This window comes from Carassius gibelio, chromosome B23 (genome assembly GCF_023724105.1).
Source record: "Carassius gibelio isolate Cgi1373 ecotype wild population from Czech Republic chromosome B23, carGib1.2-hapl.c, whole genome shotgun sequence".
NCBI lineage: Eukaryota > Metazoa > Chordata > Actinopteri > Cypriniformes > Cyprinidae > Carassius > Carassius gibelio.
In genome coordinates, this window is record NC_068418.1 from 3692349 (window position 1) to 3717034 (window position 24686).

The 24686-nt window shown below is 51.6% G+C and overlaps 2 protein-coding genes and 12 non-coding genes across 14 annotated transcripts in view; all 14 read right to left on the bottom strand.

Annotated features, from left to right (window-relative positions):
• LOC128011143 (uncharacterized) overlaps nt 1-24686 on the bottom strand; it is a 168918-nt gene that overhangs the window by 95729 nt on the left and 48503 nt on the right. The window lies entirely within an intron of this gene.
• LOC128011136 (uncharacterized) overlaps nt 1-24686 on the bottom strand; it is a 99918-nt gene that overhangs the window by 11338 nt on the left and 63894 nt on the right. The window lies entirely within an intron of this gene.
• On the bottom strand, nt 13048-13211 carry LOC128012363 (U1 spliceosomal RNA). Its single transcript, XR_008182886.1, has one exon. It is a non-coding gene; the product is annotated as a U1 spliceosomal RNA (small nuclear RNA).
• Nucleotides 13586-13776, bottom strand: LOC128012591 (U2 spliceosomal RNA). Its single transcript, XR_008183114.1, has one exon. It is a non-coding gene; the product is annotated as a U2 spliceosomal RNA (small nuclear RNA).
• Nucleotides 15236-15399, bottom strand: LOC128012364 (U1 spliceosomal RNA). Its single transcript, XR_008182887.1, has one exon. It is a non-coding gene; the product is annotated as a U1 spliceosomal RNA (small nuclear RNA).
• Nucleotides 15774-15964, bottom strand: LOC128012592 (U2 spliceosomal RNA). Its single transcript, XR_008183115.1, has one exon. It is a non-coding gene; the product is annotated as a U2 spliceosomal RNA (small nuclear RNA).
• On the bottom strand, nt 16832-16995 carry LOC128012365 (U1 spliceosomal RNA). The gene has a single exon (XR_008182888.1). It is a non-coding gene; the product is annotated as a U1 spliceosomal RNA (small nuclear RNA).
• Nucleotides 17370-17560, bottom strand: LOC128012593 (U2 spliceosomal RNA). The gene has a single exon (XR_008183116.1). It is a non-coding gene; the product is annotated as a U2 spliceosomal RNA (small nuclear RNA).
• LOC128012366 (U1 spliceosomal RNA) lies at nt 19529-19692 on the bottom strand. The gene has a single exon (XR_008182889.1). It is a non-coding gene; the product is annotated as a U1 spliceosomal RNA (small nuclear RNA).
• Nucleotides 20067-20257, bottom strand: LOC128012594 (U2 spliceosomal RNA). Its single transcript, XR_008183117.1, has one exon. It is a non-coding gene; the product is annotated as a U2 spliceosomal RNA (small nuclear RNA).
• Nucleotides 21125-21288, bottom strand: LOC128012368 (U1 spliceosomal RNA). Its single transcript, XR_008182891.1, has one exon. It is a non-coding gene; the product is annotated as a U1 spliceosomal RNA (small nuclear RNA).
• On the bottom strand, nt 21663-21853 carry LOC128012595 (U2 spliceosomal RNA). Its single transcript, XR_008183118.1, has one exon. It is a non-coding gene; the product is annotated as a U2 spliceosomal RNA (small nuclear RNA).
• On the bottom strand, nt 22721-22884 carry LOC128012369 (U1 spliceosomal RNA). The gene has a single exon (XR_008182892.1). It is a non-coding gene; the product is annotated as a U1 spliceosomal RNA (small nuclear RNA).
• LOC128012596 (U2 spliceosomal RNA) lies at nt 23259-23449 on the bottom strand. Its single transcript, XR_008183119.1, has one exon. It is a non-coding gene; the product is annotated as a U2 spliceosomal RNA (small nuclear RNA).

Consider the following 24686-nt stretch of genomic DNA (forward strand, 5'->3'; position numbering starts at 1 on the left):
CAGTGACTCTTCCTCACTTTCCTCTCCTTCCATTACCACTTCCTGTTCCGTTGCCTCCGCCCCTGTGGCCGCCCCACTTCCTCCTTCCTGCCCAATCCCTGAGGCCGGCTGGGAATTTGAAATTCCCGCCAAAACCTCAGGGACCGCCTCCTCTCTCCTTTGTTCCTTTGTTTGTTGCCCATGTGGGGCGGCCATTTTTAGCTTGTTGGCAAAACTTTTAGGGCAGTCTCTGTAGAGATGGTTTGTTTCTCCACAAAGATTGCACCGTCTGCCATTGGTACAGTCATCAAAACTGTGACCAATTTCTCTACACTTCCCACAGATTAACTCTTGGCATGCTTCAGCTAGATGACCAAACCTTGCACACTTTCTGCAGAGTTTGGGCATTCCTTGATAATGTATGTAGCCTCTGTTCTCTCCGAGCACAATCATGGAAGGCAGATGTTTCAGGCCCTGGTAGCCCCCAGCGTCTTCCCATTGTTTAATGGGAATTCGCCAGGAGCATGTCCAAATGCCATCTTCATCTAACACTTTGACAGGCTGGCCTCGAACAGTGCAAAATCTACCCAACCAAACACAAATATCATCTCCAGTCACGGTTTCATTGAACATCCTGACAATCACAGTTTTAAGTGTGTTATCAGAAAGTTTCTCAACAGTGAACATGGAGAACTGGGCTTTAACTGATTCAAACCTTTGCCAAAAGTCATTAAGTAGGGAAGCGGTTTTAAAACTAACATCAAATCCTTTGTTCAAGGGCAGAGTCATCAAACAATTCAGGTCATCACATTTAAAAGCTAGGGTCTTTTGGATCAGCTTCCTGGAAAAGTCCATACGGGACATTCCCAGGAGCTTCCCCTCACCCTGCCTGAATAAAAAACGCACGCTGTGGTGCCTCCGCACGCCGGCACGGGCAGCCGACATGATGGAGGCACCAACAGCCTAAAAACTTAAAACAACAATAAATACAACAATAAATAACAAAATAAATAATTAAAAGACCTCACCTTAAAACTTGTTGTAGCCCGAAGCAGCAGAGTTCAATATACCTCTCGAAGTTGTGTGACTCAAGATATGAAACGATCTCGAGTCAGGAAACCTCCAAGGGGCGATCGCAGTCTCAACCGTCCGACAAGATACTTGATCTTAGCCAAAAGGCCGAGAAGCGATGCTGCTAAGACGCAGCAGGGAGGAAGCCGGACACGGCGATGCCCATCTCGGCTTTGGTAAGTTTTGGGAGACCTAAAAACGCTGGGGGATGGTGGTAGCCTCCCCTGTCTACAACGTCACCGGGCCTCGTCCCGATCGGCCTGACGGAAAGTACGGCATCGCTCGTAACTCCCAAACGGTTGGTCGCAGAGCCACGTGCCTTATGTCATCGGAATCCTTGGCTCGAGCCGAACGAGACGCAGGTCTCAGATTGGCTCGTCGCTCTGACGAAATTTTCGGGTATTTTGGATTTTGTCGAAAACCTTCTTTTGCAACCTAGCGCCAGGTATTTGGCCCAGTCCCACCCAAATCAGCACAGAAAGCTTCTCTGGAGTCTGACTGTCAATAATCATCCAAAAAAAGAGGAAATTTCCATTCACCTTGGCGAGGGGACCTCAAAACGTGCTAAGGTGGCGTGTCCGAGGTGGCTCGAATGGCTATAACTCCGGGAAGGAGTGAGATCCCTTCACCCAAATCGGCACACCTGTGCAGGGGCTCAGTCCGAGGCCAGGTGAAAAGGGGCGTGGCGACAGGCCAGTAGGTGGCGCCGTAAGCTGAAAAATAGGGAAAATGTAATGTAAAAAGACAATCAAACAAAGATGAAAACACCCGAAACACTGCGGGATCGTAGTACCCTCCCCTGTCTGCAACGTCACCGGGCCTTGTCCCGATCGGCCTGACGGTGGAACTGCAGCGACGGAAAGTACGGCATCGCTCGTAACTCCCAAACGGTTGGTCGCAGAGCCACGTGCCTTATGTCATCGGAATCCTTGGCTCGAGCCGAACGAGACGCAGGTCTCAGATTGGCTCGTCGCTCTGACGAAATTTTCGGGTATTTTGGATTTTGTCGAAAACCTTCTTTTGCAACCTAGCGCCAGGTATTTGGCCCAGTCCCACCCAAATCAGCACAGAAAGCTTCTCTGGAGTCTGACTGTCAATAATCATCCAAAAAAAGAGGAAATTTCCATTCACCTTGGCGAGGGGACCTCAAAACGTGCTAAGGTGGCGTGTCCGAGGTGGCTCGAAAAGGGGCGTGGCGACAGGCCAGTAGGTGGCGCCGTAAGCTGAAAAATAGGGAAAATGTAATGTAAAAAGACAATCAAACAAAGATGAAAACACCCGAAACACTGCGGGATCGTAGTACCCTCCCCTGTCTGCAACGTCACCGGGCCTTGTCCCGATCGGCCTGACGGTGGAACTGCAGCGACGGAAAGTACGGCATCGCTCGTAACTCCCAAACGGTTGGTCGCAGAGCCACGTGCCTTATGTCATCGGAATCCTTGGCTCGAGCCGAACGAGACGCAGGTCTCAGATTGGCTCGTCGCTCTGACGAAATTTTCGGGTATTTTGGATTTTGTCGAAAACCTTCTTTTGCAACCTAGCGCCAGGTATTTGGCCCAGTCCCACCCAAATCAGCACAGAAAGCTTCTCTGGAGTCTGACTGTCAATAATCATCCAAAAAAAGAGGAAATTTCCATTCACCTTGGCGAGGGGACCTCAAAACGTGCTAAGGTGGCGTGTCCGAGGTGGCTCGAAAAGGGGCGTGGCGACAGGCCAGTAGGTGGCGCCGTAAGCTGAAAAATAGGGAAAATGTAATGTAAAAAGACAATCAAACAAAGATGAAAACACCCGAAACACTGCGGGATCGTAGTACCCTCCCCTGTCTGCAACGTCACCGGGCCTTGTCCCGATCGGCCTGACGGTGGAACTGCAGCGACGGAAAGTACGGCATGGCTCGTAACTCCCAAACGGTTGGTCGCAGAGCCACGTGCCTTATGTCATCGGAATCCTTGGCTCGAGCCGAACGAGACGCAGGTCTCAGATTGGCTCGTCGCTCTGACGAAATTTTTGGGTATTTTGGATTTTGTCGAAAACCTTCTTTTGCAACCTAGCGCCAGGTATTTGGCCCAGTCCCACCCAAATCAGCACAGAAAGCTTCTCTGGAGTCTGACTGTCAATAATCATCCAAAAAAAGAGGAAATTTCCATTCACCTTGGCGAGGGGACCTCAAAACGTGCTAAGGTGGCGTGTCCGAGGTGGCTCGAATGGCTATAACTCCGGGAAGGAGTGAGATCCCTTCACCCAAATCGGCACACCTGTGCAGGGGCTCAGTCCGAGGCCAGGTGAAAAGGGGCGTGGCGACAGGCCAGTAGGTGGCGCCGTAAGCTGAAAAATAGGGAAAATGTAATGTAAAAAGACAATCAAACAAAGATGAAAACACCCGAAACACTGCGGGATCGTAGTACCCTCCCCTGTCTGCAACGTCACCGGGCCTTGTCCCGATCGGCCTGACGGTGGAACTGCAGCGACGGAAAGTACGGCATCGCTCGTAACTCCCAAACGGTTGGTCGCAGAGCCACGTGCCTTATGTCATCGGAATCCTTGGCTCGAGCCGAACGAGACGCAGGTCTCAGATTGGCTCGTCGCTCTGACGAAATTTTCGGGTATTTTGGATTTTGTCGAAAACCTTCTTTTGCAACCTAGCGCCAGGTATTTGGCCCAGTCCCACCCAAATCAGCACAGAAAGCTTCTCTGGAGTCTGACTGTCAATAATCATCCAAAAAAAGAGGAAATTTCCATTCACCTTGGCGAGGGGACCTCAAAACGTGCTAAGGTGGCGTGTCCGAGGTGGCTCGAAAAGGGGCGTGGCGACAGGCCAGTAGGTGGCGCCGTAAGCTGAAAAATAGGGAAAATGTAATGTAAAAAGACAATCAAACAAAGATGAAAACACCCGAAACACTGCGGGATCGTAGTACCCTCCCCTGTCTGCAACGTCACCGGGCCTTGTCCCGATCGGCCTGACGGTGGAACTGCAGCGACGGAAAGTACGGCATCGCTCGTAACTCCCAAACGGTTGGTCGCAGAGCCACGTGCCTTATGTCATCGGAATCCTTGGCTCGAGCCGAACGAGACGCAGGTCTCAGATTGGCTCGTCGCTCTGACGAAATTTTCGGGTATTTTGGATTTTGTCGAAAACCTTCTTTTGCAACCTAGCGCCAGGTATTTGGCCCAGTCCCACCCAAATCAGCACAGAAAGCTTCTCTGGAGTCTGACTGTCAATAATCATCCAAAAAAAGAGGAAATTTCCATTCACCTTGGCGAGGGGACCTCAAAACGTGCTAAGGTGGCGTGTCCGAGGTGGCTCGAAAAGGGGCGTGGCGACAGGCCAGTAGGTGGCGCCGTAAGCTGAAAAATAGGGAAAATGTAATGTAAAAAGACAATCAAACAAAGATGAAAACACCCGAAACACTGCGGGATCGTAGTACCCTCCCCTGTCTGCAACGTCACCGGGCCTTGTCCCGATCGGCCTGACGGTGGAACTGCAGCGACGGAAAGTACGGCATCGCTCGTAACTCCCAAACGGTTGGTCGCAGAGCCACGTGCCTTATGTCATCGGAATCCTTGGCTCGAGCCGAACGAGACGCAGGTCTCAGATTGGCTCGTCGCTCTGACGAAATTTTCGGGTATTTTGGATTTTGTCGAAAACCTTCTTTTGCAACCTAGCGCCAGGTATTTGGCCCAGTCCCACCCAAATCAGCACAGAAAGCTTCTCTGGAGTCTGACTGTCAATAATCATCCAAAAAAAGAGGAAATTTCCATTCACCTTGGCGAGGGGACCTCAAAACGTGCTAAGGTGGCGTGTCCGAGGTGGCTCGAAAAGGGGCGTGGCGACAGGCCAGTAGGTGGCGCCGTAAGCTGAAAAATAGGGAAAATGTAATGTAAAAAGACAATCAAACAAAGATGAAAACACCCGAAACACTGCGGGATCGTAGTACCCTCCCCTGTCTGCAACGTCACCGGGCCTTGTCCCGATCGGCCTGACGGTGGAACTGCAGCGACGGAAAGTACGGCATCGCTCGTAACTCCCAAACGGTTGGTCGCAGAGCCACGTGCCTTATGTCATCGGAATCCTTGGCTCGAGCCGAACGAGACGCAGGTCTCAGATTGGCTCGTCGCTCTGACGAAATTTTCGGGTATTTTGGATTTTGTCGAAAACCTTCTTTTGCAACCTAGCGCCAGGTATTTGGCCCAGTCCCACCCAAATCAGCACAGAAAGCTTCTCTGGAGTCTGACTGTCAATAATCATCCAAAAAAAGAGGAAATTTCCATTCACCTTGGCGAGGGGACCTCAAAACGTGCTAAGGTGGCGTGTCCGAGGTGGCTCGAAAAGGGGCGTGGCGACAGGCCAGTAGGTGGCGCCGTAAGCTGAAAAATAGGGAAAATGTAATGTAAAAAGACAATCAAACAAAGATGAAAACACCCGAAACACTGCGGGATCGTAGTACCCTCCCCTGTCTGCAACGTCACCGGGCCTTGTCCCGATCGGCCTGACGGTGGAACTGCAGCGACGGAAAGTACGGCATCGCTCGTAACTCCCAAACGGTTGGTCGCAGAGCCACGTGCCTTATGTCATCGGAATCCTTGGCTCGAGCCGAACGAGACGCAGGTCTCAGATTGGCTCGTCGCTCTGACGAAATTTTCGGGTATTTTGGATTTTGTCGAAAACCTTCTTTTGCAACCTAGCGCCAGGTATTTGGCCCAGTCCCACCCAAATCAGCACAGAAAGCTTCTCTGGAGTCTGACTGTCAATAATCATCCAAAAAAAGAGGAAATTTCCATTCACCTTGGCGAGGGGACCTCAAAACGTGCTAAGGTGGCGTGTCCGAGGTGGCTCGAAAAGGGGCGTGGCGACAGGCCAGTAGGTGGCGCCGTAAGCTGAAAAATAGGGAAAATGTAATGTAAAAAGACAATCAAACAAAGATGAAAACACCCGAAACACTGCGGGATCGTAGTACCCTCCCCTGTCTGCAACGTCACCGGGCCTTGTCCCGATCGGCCTGACGGTGGAACTGCAGCGACGGAAAGTACGGCATCGCTCGTAACTCCCAAACGGTTGGTCGCAGAGCCACGTGCCTTATGTCATCGGAATCCTTGGCTCGAGCCGAACGAGACGCAGGTCTCAGATTGGCTCGTCGCTCTGACGAAATTTTCGGGTATTTTGGATTTTGTCGAAAACCTTCTTTTGCAACCTAGCGCCAGGTATTTGGCCCAGTCCCACCCAAATCAGCACAGAAAGCTTCTCTGGAGTCTGACTGTCAATAATCATCCAAAAAAAGAGGAAATTTCCATTCACCTTGGCGAGGGGACCTCAAAACGTGCTAAGGTGGCGTGTCCGAGGTGGCTCGAAAAGGGGCGTGGCGACAGGCCAGTAGGTGGCGCCGTAAGCTGAAAAATAGGGAAAATGTAATGTAAAAAGACAATCAAACAAAGATGAAAACACCCGAAACACTGCGGGATCGTAGTACCCTCCCCTGTCTGCAACGTCACCGGGCCTTGTCCCGATCGGCCTGACGGTGGAACTGCAGCGACGGAAAGTACGGCATCGCTCGTAACTCCCAAACGGTTGGTCGCAGAGCCACGTGCCTTATGTCATCGGAATCCTTGGCTCGAGCCGAACGAGACGCAGGTCTCAGATTGGCTCGTCGCTCTGACGAAATTTTCGGGTATTTTGGATTTTGTCGAAAACCTTCTTTTGCAACCTAGCGCCAGGTATTTGGCCCAGTCCCACCCAAATCAGCACAGAAAGCTTCTCTGGAGTCTGACTGTCAATAATCATCCAAAAAAAGAGGAAATTTCCATTCACCTTGGCGAGGGGACCTCAAAACGTGCTAAGGTGGCGTGTCCGAGGTGGCTCGAAAAGGGGCGTGGCGACAGGCCAGTAGGTGGCGCCGTAAGCTGAAAAATAGGGAAAATGTAATGTAAAAAGACAATCAAACAAAGATGAAAACACCCGAAACACTGCGGGATCGTAGTACCCTCCCCTGTCTGCAACGTCACCGGGCCTTGTCCCGATCGGCCTGACGGTGGAACTGCAGCGACGGAAAGTACGGCATCGCTCGTAACTCCCAAACGGTTGGTCGCAGAGCCACGTGCCTTATGTCATCGGAATCCTTGGCTCGAGCCGAACGAGACGCAGGTCTCAGATTGGCTCGTCGCTCTGACGAAATTTTCGGGTATTTTGGATTTTGTCGAAAACCTTCTTTTGCAACCTAGCGCCAGGTATTTGGCCCAGTCCCACCCAAATCAGCACAGAAAGCTTCTCTGGAGTCTGACTGTCAATAATCATCCAAAAAAAGAGGAAATTTCCATTCACCTTGGCGAGGGGACCTCAAAACGTGCTAAGGTGGCGTGTCCGAGGTGGCTCGAAAAGGGGCGTGGCGACAGGCCAGTAGGTGGCGCCGTAAGCTGAAAAATAGGGAAAATGTAATGTAAAAAGACAATCAAACAAAGATGAAAACACCCGAAACACTGCGGGATCGTAGTACCCTCCCCTGTCTGCAACGTCACCGGGCCTTGTCCCGATCGGCCTGACGGTGGAACTGCAGCGACGGAAAGTACGGCATGGCTCGTAACTCCCAAACGGTTGGTCGCAGAGCCACGTGCCTTATGTCATCGGAATCCTTGGCTCGAGCCGAACGAGACGCAGGTCTCAGATTGGCTCGTCGCTCTGACGAAATTTTTGGGTATTTTGGATTTTGTCGAAAACCTTCTTTTGCAACCTAGCGCCAGGTATTTGGCCCAGTCCCACCCAAATCAGCACAGAAAGCTTCTCTGGAGTCTGACTGTCAATAATCATCCAAAAAAAGAGGAAATTTCCATTCACCTTGGCGAGGGGACCTCAAAACGTGCTAAGGTGGCGTGTCCGAGGTGGCTCGAATGGCTATAACTCCGGGAAGGAGTGAGATCCCTTCACCCAAATCGGCACACCTGTGCAGGGGCTCAGTCCGAGGCCAGGTGAAAAGGGGCGTGGCGACAGGCCAGTAGGTGGCGCCGTAAGCTGAAAAATAGGGAAAATGTAATGTAAAAAGACAATCAAACAAAGATGAAAACACCCGAAACACTGCGGGATCGTAGTACCCTCCCCTGTCTGCAACGTCACCGGGCCTTGTCCCGATCGGCCTGACGGTGGAACTGCAGCGACGGAAAGTACGGCATCGCTCGTAACTCCCAAACGGTTGGTCGCAGAGCCACGTGCCTTATGTCATCGGAATCCTTGGCTCGAGCCGAACGAGACGCAGGTCTCAGATTGGCTCGTCGCTCTGACGAAATTTTCGGGTATTTTGGATTTTGTCGAAAACCTTCTTTTGCAACCTAGCGCCAGGTATTTGGCCCAGTCCCACCCAAATCAGCACAGAAAGCTTCTCTGGAGTCTGACTGTCAATAATCATCCAAAAAAAGAGGAAATTTCCATTCACCTTGGCGAGGGGACCTCAAAACGTGCTAAGGTGGCGTGTCCGAGGTGGCTCGAAAAGGGGCGTGGCGACAGGCCAGTAGGTGGCGCCGTAAGCTGAAAAATAGGGAAAATGTAATGTAAAAAGACAATCAAACAAAGATGAAAACACCCGAAACACTGCGGGATCGTAGTACCCTCCCCTGTCTGCAACGTCACCGGGCCTTGTCCCGATCGGCCTGACGGTGGAACTGCAGCGACGGAAAGTACGGCATCGCTCGTAACTCCCAAACGGTTGGTCGCAGAGCCACGTGCCTTATGTCATCGGAATCCTTGGCTCGAGCCGAACGAGACGCAGGTCTCAGATTGGCTCGTCGCTCTGACGAAATTTTCGGGTATTTTGGATTTTGTCGAAAACCTTCTTTTGCAACCTAGCGCCAGGTATTTGGCCCAGTCCCACCCAAATCAGCACAGAAAGCTTCTCTGGAGTCTGACTGTCAATAATCATCCAAAAAAAGAGGAAATTTCCATTCACCTTGGCGAGGGGACCTCAAAACGTGCTAAGGTGGCGTGTCCGAGGTGGCTCGAAAAGGGGCGTGGCGACAGGCCAGTAGGTGGCGCCGTAAGCTGAAAAATAGGGAAAATGTAATGTAAAAAGACAATCAAACAAAGATGAAAACACCCGAAACACTGCGGGATCGTAGTACCCTCCCCTGTCTGCAACGTCACCGGGCCTTGTCCCGATCGGCCTGACGGTGGAACTGCAGCGACGGAAAGTACGGCATCGCTCGTAACTCCCAAACGGTTGGTCGCAGAGCCACGTGCCTTATGTCATCGGAATCCTTGGCTCGAGCCGAACGAGACGCAGGTCTCAGATTGGCTCGTCGCTCTGACGAAATTTTCGGGTATTTTGGATTTTGTCGAAAACCTTCTTTTGCAACCTAGCGCCAGGTATTTGGCCCAGTCCCACCCAAATCAGCACAGAAAGCTTCTCTGGAGTCTGACTGTCAATAATCATCCAAAAAAAGAGGAAATTTCCATTCACCTTGGCGAGGGGACCTCAAAACGTGCTAAGGTGGCGTGTCCGAGGTGGCTCGAAAAGGGGCGTGGCGACAGGCCAGTAGGTGGCGCCGTAAGCTGAAAAATAGGGAAAATGTAATGTAAAAAGACAATCAAACAAAGATGAAAACACCCGAAACACTGCGGGATCGTAGTACCCTCCCCTGTCTGCAACGTCACCGGGCCTTGTCCCGATCGGCCTGACGGTGGAACTGCAGCGACGGAAAGTACGGCATCGCTCGTAACTCCCAAACGGTTGGTCGCAGAGCCACGTGCCTTATGTCATCGGAATCCTTGGCTCGAGCCGAACGAGACGCAGGTCTCAGATTGGCTCGTCGCTCTGACGAAATTTTCGGGTATTTTGGATTTTGTCGAAAACCTTCTTTTGCAACCTAGCGCCAGGTATTTGGCCCAGTCCCACCCAAATCAGCACAGAAAGCTTCTCTGGAGTCTGACTGTCAATAATCATCCAAAAAAAGAGGAAATTTCCATTCACCTTGGCGAGGGGACCTCAAAACGTGCTAAGGTGGCGTGTCCGAGGTGGCTCGAAAAGGGGCGTGGCGACAGGCCAGTAGGTGGCGCCGTAAGCTGAAAAATAGGGAAAATGTAATGTAAAAAGACAATCAAACAAAGATGAAAACACCCGAAACACTGCGGGATCGTAGTACCCTCCCCTGTCTGCAACGTCACCGGGCCTTGTCCCGATCGGCCTGACGGTGGAACTGCAGCGACGGAAAGTACGGCATCGCTCGTAACTCCCAAACGGTTGGTCGCAGAGCCACGTGCCTTATGTCATCGGAATCCTTGGCTCGAGCCGAACGAGACGCAGGTCTCAGATTGGCTCGTCGCTCTGACGAAATTTTCGGGTATTTTGGATTTTGTCGAAAACCTTCTTTTGCAACCTAGCGCCAGGTATTTGGCCCAGTCCCACCCAAATCAGCACAGAAAGCTTCTCTGGAGTCTGACTGTCAATAATCATCCAAAAAAAGAGGAAATTTCCATTCACCTTGGCGAGGGGACCTCAAAACGTGCTAAGGTGGCGTGTCCGAGGTGGCTCGAAAAGGGGCGTGGCGACAGGCCAGTAGGTGGCGCCGTAAGCTGAAAAATAGGGAAAATGTAATGTAAAAAGACAATCAAACAAAGATGAAAACACCCGAAACACTGCGGGATCGTAGTACCCTCCCCTGTCTGCAACGTCACCGGGCCTTGTCCCGATCGGCCTGACGGTGGAACTGCAGCGACGGAAAGTACGGCATCGCTCGTAACTCCCAAACGGTTGGTCGCAGAGCCACGTGCCTTATGTCATCGGAATCCTTGGCTCGAGCCGAACGAGACGCAGGTCTCAGATTGGCTCGTCGCTTTGACGAAATTTTCGGGTATTTTGGATTTTGTCGAAAACCTTCTTTTGCAACCTAGCGCCAGGTATTTGGCCCAGTCCCACCCAAATCAGCACAGAAAGCTTCTCTGGAGTCTGACTGTCAATAATCATCCAAAAAAAGAGGAAATTTCCATTCACCTTGGCGAGGGGACCTCAAAACGTGCTAAGGTGGCGTGTCCGAGGTGGCTCGAAAAGGGGCGTGGCGACAGGCCAGTAGGTGGCGCCGTAAGCTGAAAAATAGGGAAAATGTAATGTAAAAAGACAATCAAACAAAGATGAAAACACCCGAAACACTGCGGGATCGTAGTACCCTCCCCTGTCTGCAACGTCACCGGGCCTTGTCCCGATCGGCCTGACGGTGGAACTGCAGCGACGGAAAGTACGGCATCGCTCGTAACTCCCAAACGGTTGGTCGCAGAGCCACGTGCCTTATGTCATCGGAATCCTTGGCTCGAGCCGAACGAGACGCAGGTCTCAGATTGGCTCGTCGCTCTGACGAAATTTTCGGGTATTTTGGATTTTGTCGAAAACCTTCTTTTGCAACCTAGCGCCAGGTATTTGGCCCAGTCCCACCCAAATCAGCACAGAAAGCTTCTCTGGAGTCTGACTGTCAATAATCATCCAAAAAAAGAGGAAATTTCCATTCACCTTGGCGAGGGGACCTCAAAACGTGCTAAGGTGGCGTGTCCGAGGTGGCTCGAAAAGGGGCGTGGCGACAGGCCAGTAGGTGGCGCCGTAAGCTGAAAAATAGGGAAAATGTAATGTAAAAAGACAATCAAACAAAGATGAAAACACCCGAAACACTGCGGGATCGTAGTACCCTCCCCTGTCTGCAACGTCACCGGGCCTTGTCCCGATCGGCCTGACGGTGGAACTGCAGCGACGGAAAGTACGGCATCGCTCGTAACTCCCAAACGGTTGGTCGCAGAGCCACGTGCCTTATGTCATCGGAATCTCAGATTGGCTCGTCGCTCTGACGAAATTTTTGGGTATTTTGGATTTTGTCGAAAACCTTCTTTTGCAACCTAGCGCCAGGTATTTGGCCCAGTCCCACCCAAATCAGCACAGAAAGCTTCTCTGGAGTCTGACTGTCAATAATCATCCAAAAAAAAGAGGAAATTTCCATTCACCTTGGCGAGGGGACCTCAAAACGTGCTAAGGTGGCGTGTCCGAGGTGGCTCGAATGGCTATAACTCCGGGAAGGAGTGAGATCCCTTCACCCAAATCGGCACACCTGTGCAGGGGCTCAGTCCGAGGCCAGGTGAAAAGGGGCGTGGCGACAGGCCAGTAGGTGGCGCCGTAAGCTGAAAAATAGGGAAAATGTAATGTAAGAAGACAATCAAACAAAGATGAAAACACCCGAAACACTGCGGGATCGTAGTACCCTCCCCTGTCTGCAACGTCACCGGGCCTTGTCCCGATCGGCCTGACGGTGGAACTGCAGCGACGGAAAGTACGGCATCGCTCGTAACTCCCAAACGGTTGGTCGCAGAGCCACGTGCCTTATGTCATCGGAATCCTTGGCTCGAGCCGAACGAGACGCAGGTCTCAGATTGGCTCGTCGCTCTGACGAAATTTTCGGGTATTTTGGATTTTGTCGAAAACCTTCTTTTGCAACCTAGCGCCAGGTATTTGGCCCAGTCCCACCCAAATCAGCACAGAAAGCTTCTCTGGAGTCTGACTGTCAATAATCATCCAAAAAAAGAGGAAATTTCCATTCACCTTGGCGAGGGGACCTCAAAACGTGCTAAGGTGGCGTGTCCGAGGTGGCTCGAATGGCTATAACTCCGGGAAGGAGTGAGATCCCTTCACCCAAATCGGCACACCTGTGCAGGGGCTCAGTCCGAGGCCAGGTGAAAAAGGGCGCGGCGACAGGCCACTAGGTGGCGCTGTAAGCGACAACAAAATTAATACGAATCGAAAAAAAGGACAAACAAACAACATGGAGACAGATACAGCTAGGCTGCAGTCAGTCCAATCTACTTTCAAAGTAAGGTCTGCGCTATGTTCGAACTAAACTACCCACCAGGGTCTGATTTTTCAAGAGCGTAAGTGACTTTGTTTCACAGGCGCACAACACGTATCTCGCATGTGACAGAACTCCCCATTCTGAAATGGAAATAAATAAAAAACTGTAAAAACCTCTTCTGCTTTGTTTCACCAACAATTTCAGGGGAGAGCGCGAACGCAGTCCCCCACTACCATAAATTATGCAGTCGAGATTCCCGCATTTGGGGAATTCGCAGGGGTCAGCATGGCCGGAGTGCAATGGACAAGCCTCGCCCTGGGTGAACCGCCTTCTTGATCATGGTGTCTCCCCTGCCAGGTAAGTATGAAGGCCCAGGCGGTCAGCCAGAGGTCTGATTTGCATCTCTACCATCCTCACCAACGGTTAGCCCTCTGCCCCCGCTCCAGGAAAGGAAGGACGGGTGCCTTCCGTTACTGGCCTGGAAACTGCCAAGCTCATGGGCCGGTGCTTCCCAACGCCAGTTTTAGATGACTCTCTTTAAACAAACACACCTGATTCGATGCACCACCTCGTCTGTGAAAGACTTCAAGACCTCAGGTGGGTGCATCGTTAGTGGAAGAGTCCAAGACCCCAGGAGGACACATCAGGAAAAAAGTTTGCAATAAACCACAGCATCTGCAATGGCAGCTCTCATTCCTTGTTCTGCTATTCGACACAATAAATGGCAATCCCCAAAAAGGGAAAGCACACCGTTCCTGGAGACACTGCAATACCAGGCCGATGCATGGAGTGGACGGAGCAAGCCCCGGCTCCAGCTCCGTGATCTAAAAATCCATTTAATATGTAGTCCCCGGATGGGGGACGTATCAGATATTAAACTGATAAGAACAGATACTACACTTGATCTTAGCCAAAAGGCCGAGAAGCGATGCTGCTAAGACGCAGCAGGGAGGAAGCCGGACACGGCGATGCCCATCTCGGCTTTGGTAAGTTTTGGGAGACCTAAAAACGCTGGGGGATGGTGGTAGCCTCCCCTGTCTACAACGTCACCGGGCCTCGTCCCGATCGGCCTGACGGAAAGTACGGCATCGCTCGTAACTCCCAAACGGTTGGTCGCAGAGCCACGTGCCTTATGTCATCGGAATCCTTGGCTCGAGCCGAACGAGACGCAGGTCTCAGATTGGCTCGTCGCTCTGACGAAATTTTCGGGTATTTTGGATTTTGTCGAAAACCTTCTTTTGCAACCTAGCGCCAGGTATTTGGCCCAGTCCCACCCAAATCAGCACAGAAAGCTTCTCTGGAGTCTGACTGTCAATAATCATCCAAAAAAAGAGGAAATTTCCATTCACCTTGGCGAGGGGACCTCAAAACGTGCTAAGGTGGCGTGTCCGAGGTGGCTCGAATGGCTATAACTCCGGGAAGGAGTGAGATCCCTTCACCCAAATCGGCACACCTGTGCAGGGGCTCAGTCCGAGGCCAGGTGAAAAGGGGCGTGGCGACAGGCCAGTAGGTGGCGCCGTAAGCTGAAAAATAGGGAAAATGTAATGTAAAAAGACAATCAAACAAAGATGAAAACACCCGAAACACTGCGGGATCGTAGTACCCTCCCCTGTCTGCAACGTCACCGGGCCTTGTCCCGATCGGCCTGACGGTGGAACTGCAGCGACGGAAAGTACGGCATCGCTCGTAACTCCCAAACGGTTGGTCGCAGAGCCACGTGCCTTATGTCATCGGAATCCTTGGCTCGAGCCGAACGAGACGCAGGTCTCAGATTGGCTCGTCGCTCTGACGAAATTTTCGGGTATTTTGGATTTTGTCGAAAACCTTCTTTTGCAACCTAGCGCCAGGTATTTGGCCCAGTCCCACCCAAATCAGCACAGAAAGCTTCTCTGGAGTCTGACTGTCAATAATCATCCAAAAAAAGAGGAAATTTCCATTCACCTTGGCGAGGGGACCTCAAAACGTGCTAAGGTGGCGTGTCCGAGGTGGCTCGAATGGCTATAACTCCGGGAAGGAGTGAGATCCCTTCACCCAAATCGGCACACCTGTGCAGGGGCTCAGTCCGAGGCCAGGTGAAAAAGGGCGCGGCGACAGGCCACTAGGTGGCGCTGTAAGCGACAACAAAATTAATACGAATCGAAAAAAAGGACAAACAAACAACATGGAGACAGATACAGCTAGGCTGCAGTCAGTCCAATCTACTTTCAAAGTAAGGTCTGCGCTATGTTCGAACTAAACTACCCACCAGGGTCTGATTTTTCAAGAGCGTAAGTGACTTTGTTTCACAGGCGCACAACACGTATCTCGCATGTGACAGAACTCCCCATTCTGAAATGGAAATAAATAAAAAACTGTAAAAACCTCTTCTGCTTTGTTTCACCAACAATTTCAGGGGAGAGCGCGAACGCAGTCCCCCACTACCATAAATTATGCAGTCGAGATTCCCGCATTTGGGGAATTCGCAGGGGTCAGCATGGCCGGAGTGCAATGGACAAGCCTCGCCCTGGGTGAACCGCCTTCTTGATCATGGTGTCTCCCCTGCCAGGTAAGTATGAAGGCCCAGGCGGTCAGCCAGAGGTCTGATTTGCATCTCTACCATCCTCACCAACGGTTAGCCCTCCGCCCCCGCTCCAGGAAAGGAAGGACGGGTGCCTTCCGTTACTGGCCTGGAAACTGCCAAGCTCATGGGCCGGTGCTTCCCAACGCCAGTTTTAGATGACTCTCTTTAAACAAACACACCTGATTCGATGCACCACCTCGTCTGTGAAAGACTTCAAGACCTCAGGTGGGTGCATCGTTAGTGGAAGAGTCCAAGACCCCAGGAGGACACATCAGGAAAAAAGTTTGCAATAAACCACAGCATCTGCAATGGCAGCTCTCATTCCTTGTTCTGCTATTCGACACAATAAATGGCAATCCCCAAAAAGGGAAAGCACACCGTTCCTGGAGACACTGCAATACCAGGCCGATGCATGGAGTGGACGGAGCAAGCCCCGGCTCCAGCTCCGTGATCTAAAAATCCATTTAATATGTAGTCCCCGGATGGGGGACGTATCAGATATTAAACTGATAAGAACAGATACTACACTTGATCTTAGCCAAAAGGCCGAGAAGCGATGCTGCTAAGACGCAGCAGGGAGGAAGCCGGACACGGCGATGCCCATCTCGGCTTTGGTAAGTTTTGGGAGACCTAAAAACGCTGGGGGATGGTGGTAGCCTCCCCTGTCTACAACGTCACCGGGCCTCGTCCCGATCGGCCTGACGGAAAGTACGGCATCGCTCGTAACTCCCAAACGGTTGGTCGCAGAGCCACGTGCCTTATGTCATCGGAATCCTTGGCTCGAGCCGAACGAGACGCAGGTCTCAGATTGGCTCGTCGCTCTGACGAAATTTTCGGGTATTTTGGATTTTGTCGAAAACCTTCTTTTGCAACCTAGCGCCAGGTATTTGGCCCAGTCCCACCCAAATCAGCACAGAAAGCTTCTCTGGAGTCTGACTGTCAATAATCATCCAAAAAAAGAGGAAATTTCCATTCACCTTGGCGAGGGGACCTCAAAACGTGCTAAGGTGGCGTGTCCGAGGTGGCTCGAATGGCTATAACTCCGGGAAGGAGTGAGATCCCTTCACCCAAATCGGCACACCTGTGCAGGGGCTCAGTCCGAGGCCAGGTGAAAAAGGGCGCGGCGACAGGCCACTAGGTGGCGCTGTAAGCGACAACAAAATTAATACGAATCGAAAAAAAGGACAAACAAACAACATGGAGACAGATACAGCTAGGCTGCAGTCAGTCCAATCTACTTTCAAAGTAAGGTCTGCGCTATGTTCGAACTAAACTACCCACCAGGGTCTGATTTTTCAAGAGCGTAAGTGACTTTGTTTCACAGGCGCACAACACGTATCTCGCATGTGACAGAACTCCCCATTCTGAAATGGAAATAAATAAAAAACTGTAAAAACCTCTTCTGCTTTGTTTCACCAACAATTTCAGGGGAGAGCGCGAACGCAGTCCCCCACTACCATAAATTATGCAGTCGAGATTCCCGCATTTGGGGAATTCGCAGGGGTCAGCATGGCCGGAGTGCAATGGACAAGCCTCGCCCTGGGTGAACCGCCTTCTTGATCATGGTGTCTCCCCTGCCAGGTAAGTATGAAGGCCCAGGCGGTCAGCCAGAGGTCTGATTTGCATCTCTACCATCCTCACCAACGGTTAGCCCTCCGCCCCCGCTCCAGGAAAGGAAGGACGGGTGCCTTCCGTTACTGGCCTGGAAACTGCCAAGCTCATGGGCCGGTGCTTCCCAACGCCAGTTTTAGATGACTCTCTTTAAACAAACACACCTGATTCGATGCACCACCTCGTCTGTGAAAGACTTCAAGACCTCAGGTGGGTGCATCGTTAGTGGAAGAGTCCAAGACCCCAGGAGGACACATCAGGAAAAAAGTTTGCAATAAACCACAGCATCTGCAATGGCAGCTCTCATTCCTTGTTCTGCTATTCGACACAATAAATGGCAATCCCCAAAAAGGGAAAGCACACCGTTCCTGGAGACACTGCAATACCAGGCCGATGCATGGAGTGGACGGAGCAAGCCCCGGCTCCAGCTCCGTGATCTAAAAATCCATTTAATATGTAGTCCCCGGATGGGGGACGTATCAGATATTAAACTGATAAGAACAGATACTACACTTGATCTTAGCCAAAAGGCCGAGAAGCGATGCTGCTAAGACGCAGCAGGGAGGAAGCCGGACACGGCGATGCCCATCTCGGCTTTGGTAAGTTTTGGGAGACCTAAAAACGCTGGGGGATGGTGGTAGCCTCCCCTGTCTACAACGTCACCGGGCCTCGTCCCGATCGGCCTGACGGAAAGTACGGCATCGCTCGTAACTCCCAAACGGTTGGTCGCAGAGCCACGTGCCTTATGTCATCGGAATCCTTGGCTCGAGCCGAACGAGACGCAGGTCTCAGATTGGCTCGTCGCTCTGACGAAATTTTCGGGTATTTTGGATTTTGTCGAAAACCTTCTTTTGCAACCTAGCGCCAGGTATTTGGCCCAGTCCCACCCAAATCAGCACAGAAAGCTTCTCTGGAGTCTGACTGTCAATAATCATCCAAAAAAAGAGGAAATTTCCATTCACCTTGGCGAGGGGACCTCAAAACGTGCTAAGGTGGCGTGTCCGAGGTGGCTCGAATGGCTATAACTCCGGGAAGGAGTGAGATCCCTTCACCCAAATCGGCACACCTGTGCAGGGGCTCAGTCCGAGGCCAGGTGAAAAGGGGCGTGGCGACAGGCCAGTAGGTGGCGCCGTAAGCTGAAAAATAGGGAAAATGTAATGTAAAAAGACAATCAAACAAAGATGAAAACACCCGAAACACTGCGGGATCGTAGTACCCTCCCCTGTCTGCAACGTCACCGGGCCTTGTCCCGATCGGCCTGACGGTGGAACTGCAGCGACGGAAAGTACGGCATCGCTCGTAACTCCCAAACGGTTGGTCGCAGAGCCACGTGCCTTATGTCATCGGAATCCTTGGCTCGAGCCGAACGAGACGCAGGTCTCAGATTGGCTCGTCGCTCTGACGAAATTTTCGGGTATTTTGGATTTTGTCGAAAACCTTCTTTTGCAACCTAGCGCCAGGTATTTGGCCCAGTCCCACCCAAATCAGCACAGAAAGCTTCTCTGGAGTCTGACTGTCAATAATCATCCAAAAAAAGAGGAAATTTCCATTCACCTTGGCGAGGGACCTCAAAACGTGCTAAGGTGGCGTGTCCGAGGTGGCTCGAAAAGGGGCGTGGCGACAGGCCAGTAGGTGGCGCCGTAAGCTGAAAAATAGGGAAAATGTAATGTAAAAAGACAATCAAACAAAGATGAAAACACCCGAAACACTGCGGGATCGTAGTACCCTCCCCTGTCTGCAACGTCACCGGGCCTTGTCCCGATCGGCCTGACGGTGGAACTGCAGCGACGGAAAGTACGGCATCGCTCGTAACTCCCAAACGGTTGGTCGCAGAGCCACGTGCCTTATGTCATCGGAATCCTTGGCTCGAGCCGAACGAGACGCAGGTCTCAGATTGGCTCGTCGCTCTGACGAAATTTTCGGGTATTTTGGATTTTGTCGAAAACCTTCTTTTGCAACCTAGCGCCAGGTATTTGGCCCAGTCCCACCCAAATCAGCACAGAAAGCTTCTCTGGAGTCTGACTGTCAATAATCATCCAAAAAAAGAGGAAATTTCCATTCACCTTGGCGAGGGGACCTCAAAACGTGCTAAGGTGGCGTGTCCGAGGTGGCTCGAATGGCTATAACTCCGGGAAGGAGTGAGATCCCTTCACCCAAATCGGCACACCTGTGCAGGGGCTCAGTCCGAGGCCAGGTGAAAAAGGGCGCGGCGACAGGCCACTAGGTGGCGCTGTAAGCGACAACAAAATTAATACGAATCGAAAAAAAGGACAAACAAACAACATGGAGACAGATACAGCTAGGCTGCAGTCAGTCCAATCTACTTTCAAAGTAAGGTCTGCGCTATGTTCGAACTAAACTACCCACCAGGGTCTGATTTTTCAAGAGCGTAAGTGACTTTGTTTCACAGGCGCACAACACGTATCTCGCATGTGACAGAACTCCCCATTCTGAAATGGAAATAAATAAAAAACTGTAAAAACCTCTTCTGCTTTGTTTCACCAACAATTTCAGGGGAGAGCGCGAACGCAGTCCCCCACTACCATAAATTATGCAGTCGAGATTCCCGCATTTGGGGAATTCGCAGGGGTCAGCATGGCCGGAGTGCAATGGACAAGCCTCGCCCTGGGTGAACCGCCTTCTTGATCATGGTGTCTCCCCTGCCAGGTAAGTATGAAGGCCCAGGCGGTCAGCCAGAGGTCTGATTTGCATCTCTACCATCCTCACCAACGGTTAGCCCTCCGCCCCCGCTCCAGGAAAGGAAGGACGGGTGCCTTCCGTTACTGGCCTGGAAACTGCCAAGCTCATGGGCCGGTGCTTCCCAACGCCAGTTTTAGATGACTCTCTTTAAACAAACACACCTGATTCGATGCACCACCTCGTCTGTGAAAGACTTCAAGACCTCAGGTGGGTGCATCGTTAGTGGAAGAGTCCAAGACCCCAGGAGGACACATCAGGAAAAAAGTTTGCAATAAACCACAGCATCTGCAATGGCAGCTCTCATTCCTTGTTCTGCTATTCGACACAATAAATGGCAATCCCCAAAAAGGGAAAGCACACCGTTCCTGGAGACACTGCAATACCAGGCCGATGCATGGAGTGGACGGAGCAAGCCCCGGCTCCAGCTCCGTGATCTAAAAATCCATTTAATATGTAGTCCCCGGATGGGGGACGTATCAGATATTAAACTGATAAGAACAGATACTACACTTGATCTTAGCCAAAAGGCCGAGAAGCGATGCTGCTAAGACGCAGCAGGGAGGAAGCCGGACACGGCGATGCCCATCTCGGCTTTGGTAAGTTTTGGGAGACCTAAAAACGCTGGGGGATGGTGGTAGCCTCCCCTGTCTACAACGTCACCGGGCCTCGTCCCGATCGGCCTGACGGAAAGTACGGCATCGCTCGTAACTCCCAAACGGTTGGTCGCAGAGCCACGTGCCTTATGTCATCGGAATCCTTGGCTCGAGCCGAACGAGACGCAGGTCTCAGATTGGCTCGTCGCTCTGACGAAATTTTCGGGTATTTTGGATTTTGTCGAAAACCTTCTTTTGCAACCTAGCGCCAGGTATTTGGCCCAGTCCCACCCAAATCAGCACAGAAAGCTTCTCTGGAGTCTGACTGTCAATAATCATCCAAAAAAAGAGGAAATTTCCATTCACCTTGGCGAGGGGACCTCAAAACGTGCTAAGGTGGCGTGTCCGAGGTGGCTCGAATGGCTATAACTCCGGGAAGGAGTGAGATCCCTTCACCCAAATCGGCACACCTGTGCAGGGGCTCAGTCCGAGGCCAGGTGAAAAAGGGCGCGGCGACAGGCCACTAGGTGGCGCTGTAAGCGACAACAAAATTAATACGAATCGAAAAAAAGGACAAACAAACAACATGGAGACAGATACAGCTAGGCTGCAGTCAGTCCAATCTACTTTCAAAGTAAGGTCTGCGCTATGTTCGAACTAAACTACCCACCAGGGTCTGATTTTTCAAGAGCGTAAGTGACTTTGTTTCACAGGCGCACAACACGTATCTCGCATGTGACAGAACTCCCCATTCTGAAATGGAAATAAATAAAAAACTGTAAAAACCTCTTCTGCTTTGTTTCACCAACAATTTCAGGGGAGAGCGCGAACGCAGTCCCCCACTACCATAAATTATGCAGTCGAGATTCCCGCATTTGGGGAATTCGCAGGGGTCAGCATGGCCGGAGTGCAATGGACAAGCCTCGCCCTGGGTGAACCGCCTTCTTGATCATGGTGTCTCCCCTGCCAGGTAAGTATGAAGGCCCAGGCGGTCAGCCAGAGGTCTGATTTGCATCTCTACCATCCTCACCAACGGTTAGCCCTCCGCCCCCGCTCCAGGAAAGGAAGGACGGGTGCCTTCCGTTACTGGCCTGGAAACTGCCAAGCTCATGGGCCGGTGCTTCCCAACGCCAGTTTTAGATGACTCTCTTTAAACAAACACACCTGATTCGATGCACCACCTCGTCTGTGAAAGACTTCAAGACCTCAGGTGGGTGCATCGTTAGTGGAAGAGTCCAAGACCCCAGGAGGACACATCAGGAAAAAAGTTTGCAATAAACCACAGCATCTGCAATGGCAGCTCTCATTCCTTGTTCTGCTATTCGACACAATAAATGGCAATCCCCAAAAAGGGAAAGCACACCGTTCCTGGAGACACTGCAATACCAGGCCGATGCATGGAGTGGACGGAGCAAGCCCCGGCTCCAGCTCCGTGATCTAAAAATCCATTTAATATGTAGTCCCCGGATGGGGGACGTATCAGATATTAAACTGATAAGAACAGATACTACACTTGATCTTAGCCAAAAGGCCGAGAAGCGATGCTGCTAAGACGCAGCAGGGAGGAAGCCGGACACGGCGATGCCCATCTCGGCTTTGGTAAGTTTTGGGAGACCTAAAAACGCTGGGGGATGGTGGTAGCCTCCCCTGTCTACAACGTCACCGGGCCTCGTCCCGATCGGCCTGACGGAAAGTACGGCATCGCTCGTAACTCCCAAACGGTTGGTCGCAGAGCCACGTGCCTTATGTCATCGGAATCCTTGGCTCGAGCCGAACGAGACGCAGGTCTCAGATTGGCTCGTCGCTCTGACGAAATTTTCGGGTATTTTGGATTTTGTCGAAAACCTTCTTTTGCAACCTAGCGCCAGGTATTTGGCCCAGTCCCACCCAAATCAGCACAGAAAGCTTCTCTGGAGTCTGACTGTCAATAATCATCCAAAAAAAGAGGAAATTTCCATTCACCTTGGCGAGGGGACCTCAAAACGTGCTAAGGTGGCGTGTCCGAGGTGGCTCGAATGGCTATAACTCCGGGAAGGAGTGAGATCCCTTCACCCAAATCGGCACACCTGTGCAGGGGCTCAGTCCGAGGCCAGGTGAAAAAGGGCGCGGCGACAGGCCACTAGGTGGCGCTGTAAGCGACAACAAAATTAATACGAATCGAAAAAAAGGACAAACAAACAACATGGAGACAGATACAGCTAGGCTGCAGTCAGTCCAATCTACTTTCAAAGTAAGGTCTGCGCTATGTTCGAACTAAACTACCCACCAGGGTCTGATTTTTCAAGAGCGTAAGTGACTTTGTTTCACAGGCGCACAACACGTATCTCGCATGTGACAGAACTCCCCATTCTGAAATGGAAATAAATAAAAAACTGTAAAAACCTCTTCTGCTTTGTTTCACCAACAATTTCAGGGGAGAGCGCGAACGCAGTCCCCCACTACCATAAATTATGCAGTCGAGATTCCCGCATTTGGGGAATTCGCAGGGGTCAGCATGGCCGGAGTGCAATGGACAAGCCTCGCCCTGGGTGAACCGCCTTCTTGATCATGGTGTCTCCCCTGCCAGGTAAGTATGAAGGCCCAGGCGGTCAGCCAGAGGTCTGATTTGCATCTCTACCATCCTCACCAACGGTTAGCCCTCCGCCCCCGCTCCAGGAAAGGAAGGACGGGTGCCTTCCGTTACTGGCCTGGAAACTGCCAAGCTCATGGGCCGGTGCTTCCCAACGCCAGTTTTAGATGACTCTCTTTAAACAAACACACCTGATTCGATGCACCACCTCGTCTGTGAAAGACTTCAAGACCTCAGGTGGGTGCATCGTTAGTGGAAGAGTCCAAGACCCCAGGAGGACACATCAGGAAAAAAGTTTGCAATAAACCACAGCATCTGCAATGGCAGCTCTCATTCCTTGTTCTGCTATTCGACACAATAAATGGCAATCCCCAAAAAGGGAAAGCACACCGTTCCTGGAGACACTGCAATACCAGGCCGATGCATGGAGTGGACGGAGCAAGCCCCGGCTCCAGCTCCGTGATCTAAAAATCCATTTAATATGTAGTCCCCGGATGGGGGACGTATCAGATATTAAACTGATAAGAACAGATACTACACTTGATCTTAGCCAAAAGGCCGAGAAGCGATGCTGCTAAGACGCAGCAGGGAGGAAGCCGGACACGGCGATGCCCATCTCGGCTTTGGTAAGTTTTGGGAGACCTAAAAACGCTGGGGGATGGTGGTAGCCTCCCCTGTCTACAACGTCACCGGGCCTCGTCCCGATCGGCCTGACGGAAAGTACGGCATCGCTCGTAACTCCCAAACGGTTGGTCGCAGAGCCACGTGCCTTATGTCATCGGAATCCTTGGCTCGAGCCGAACGAGACGCAGGTCTCAGATTGGCTCGTCGCTCTGACGAAATTTTCGGGTATTTTGGATTTTGTCGAAAACCTTCTTTTGCAACCTAGCGCCAGGTATTTGGCCCAGTCCCACCCAAATCAGCACAGAAAGCTTCTCTGGAGTCTGACTGTCAATAATCATCCAAAAAAAGAGGAAATTTCCATTCACCTTGGCGAGGGGACCTCAAAACGTGCTAAGGTGGCGTGTCCGAGGTGGCTCGAATGGCTATAACTCCGGGAAGGAGTGAGATCCCTTCACCCAAATCGGCACACCTGTGCAGGGGCTCAGTCCGAGGCCAGGTGAAAAGGGGCGTGGCGACAGGCCAGTAGGTGGCGCCGTAAGCTGAAAAATAGGGAAAATGTAATGTAAAAAGACAATCAAACAAAGATGAAAACACCCGAAACACTGCGGGATCGTAGTACCCTCCCCTGTCTGCAACGTCACCGGGCCTTGTCCCGATCGGCCTGACGGTGGAACTGCAGCGACGGAAAGTACGGCATCGCTCGTAACTCCCAAACGGTTGGTCGCAGAGCCACGTGCCTTATGTCATCGGAATCCTTGGCTCGAGCCGAACGAGACGCAGGTCTCAGATTGGCTCGTCGCTCTGACGAAATTTTCGGGTATTTTGGATTTTGTCGAAAACCTTCTTTTGCAACCTAGCGCCAGGTATTTGGCCCAGTCCCACCCAAATCAGCACAGAAAGCTTCTCTGGAGTCTGACTGTCAATAATCATCCAAAAAAAGAGGAAATTTCCATTCACCTTGGCGAGGGACCTCAAAACGTGCTAAGGTGGCGTGTCCGAGGTGGCTCGAAAAGGGGCGTGGCGACAGGCCAGTAGGTGGCGCCGTAAGCTGAAAAATAGGGAAAATGTAATGTAAAAAGACAATCAAACAAAGATGAAAACACCCGAAACACTGCGGGATCGTAGTACCCTCCCCTGTCTGCAACGTCACCGGGCCTTGTCCCGATCGGCCTGACGGTGGAAC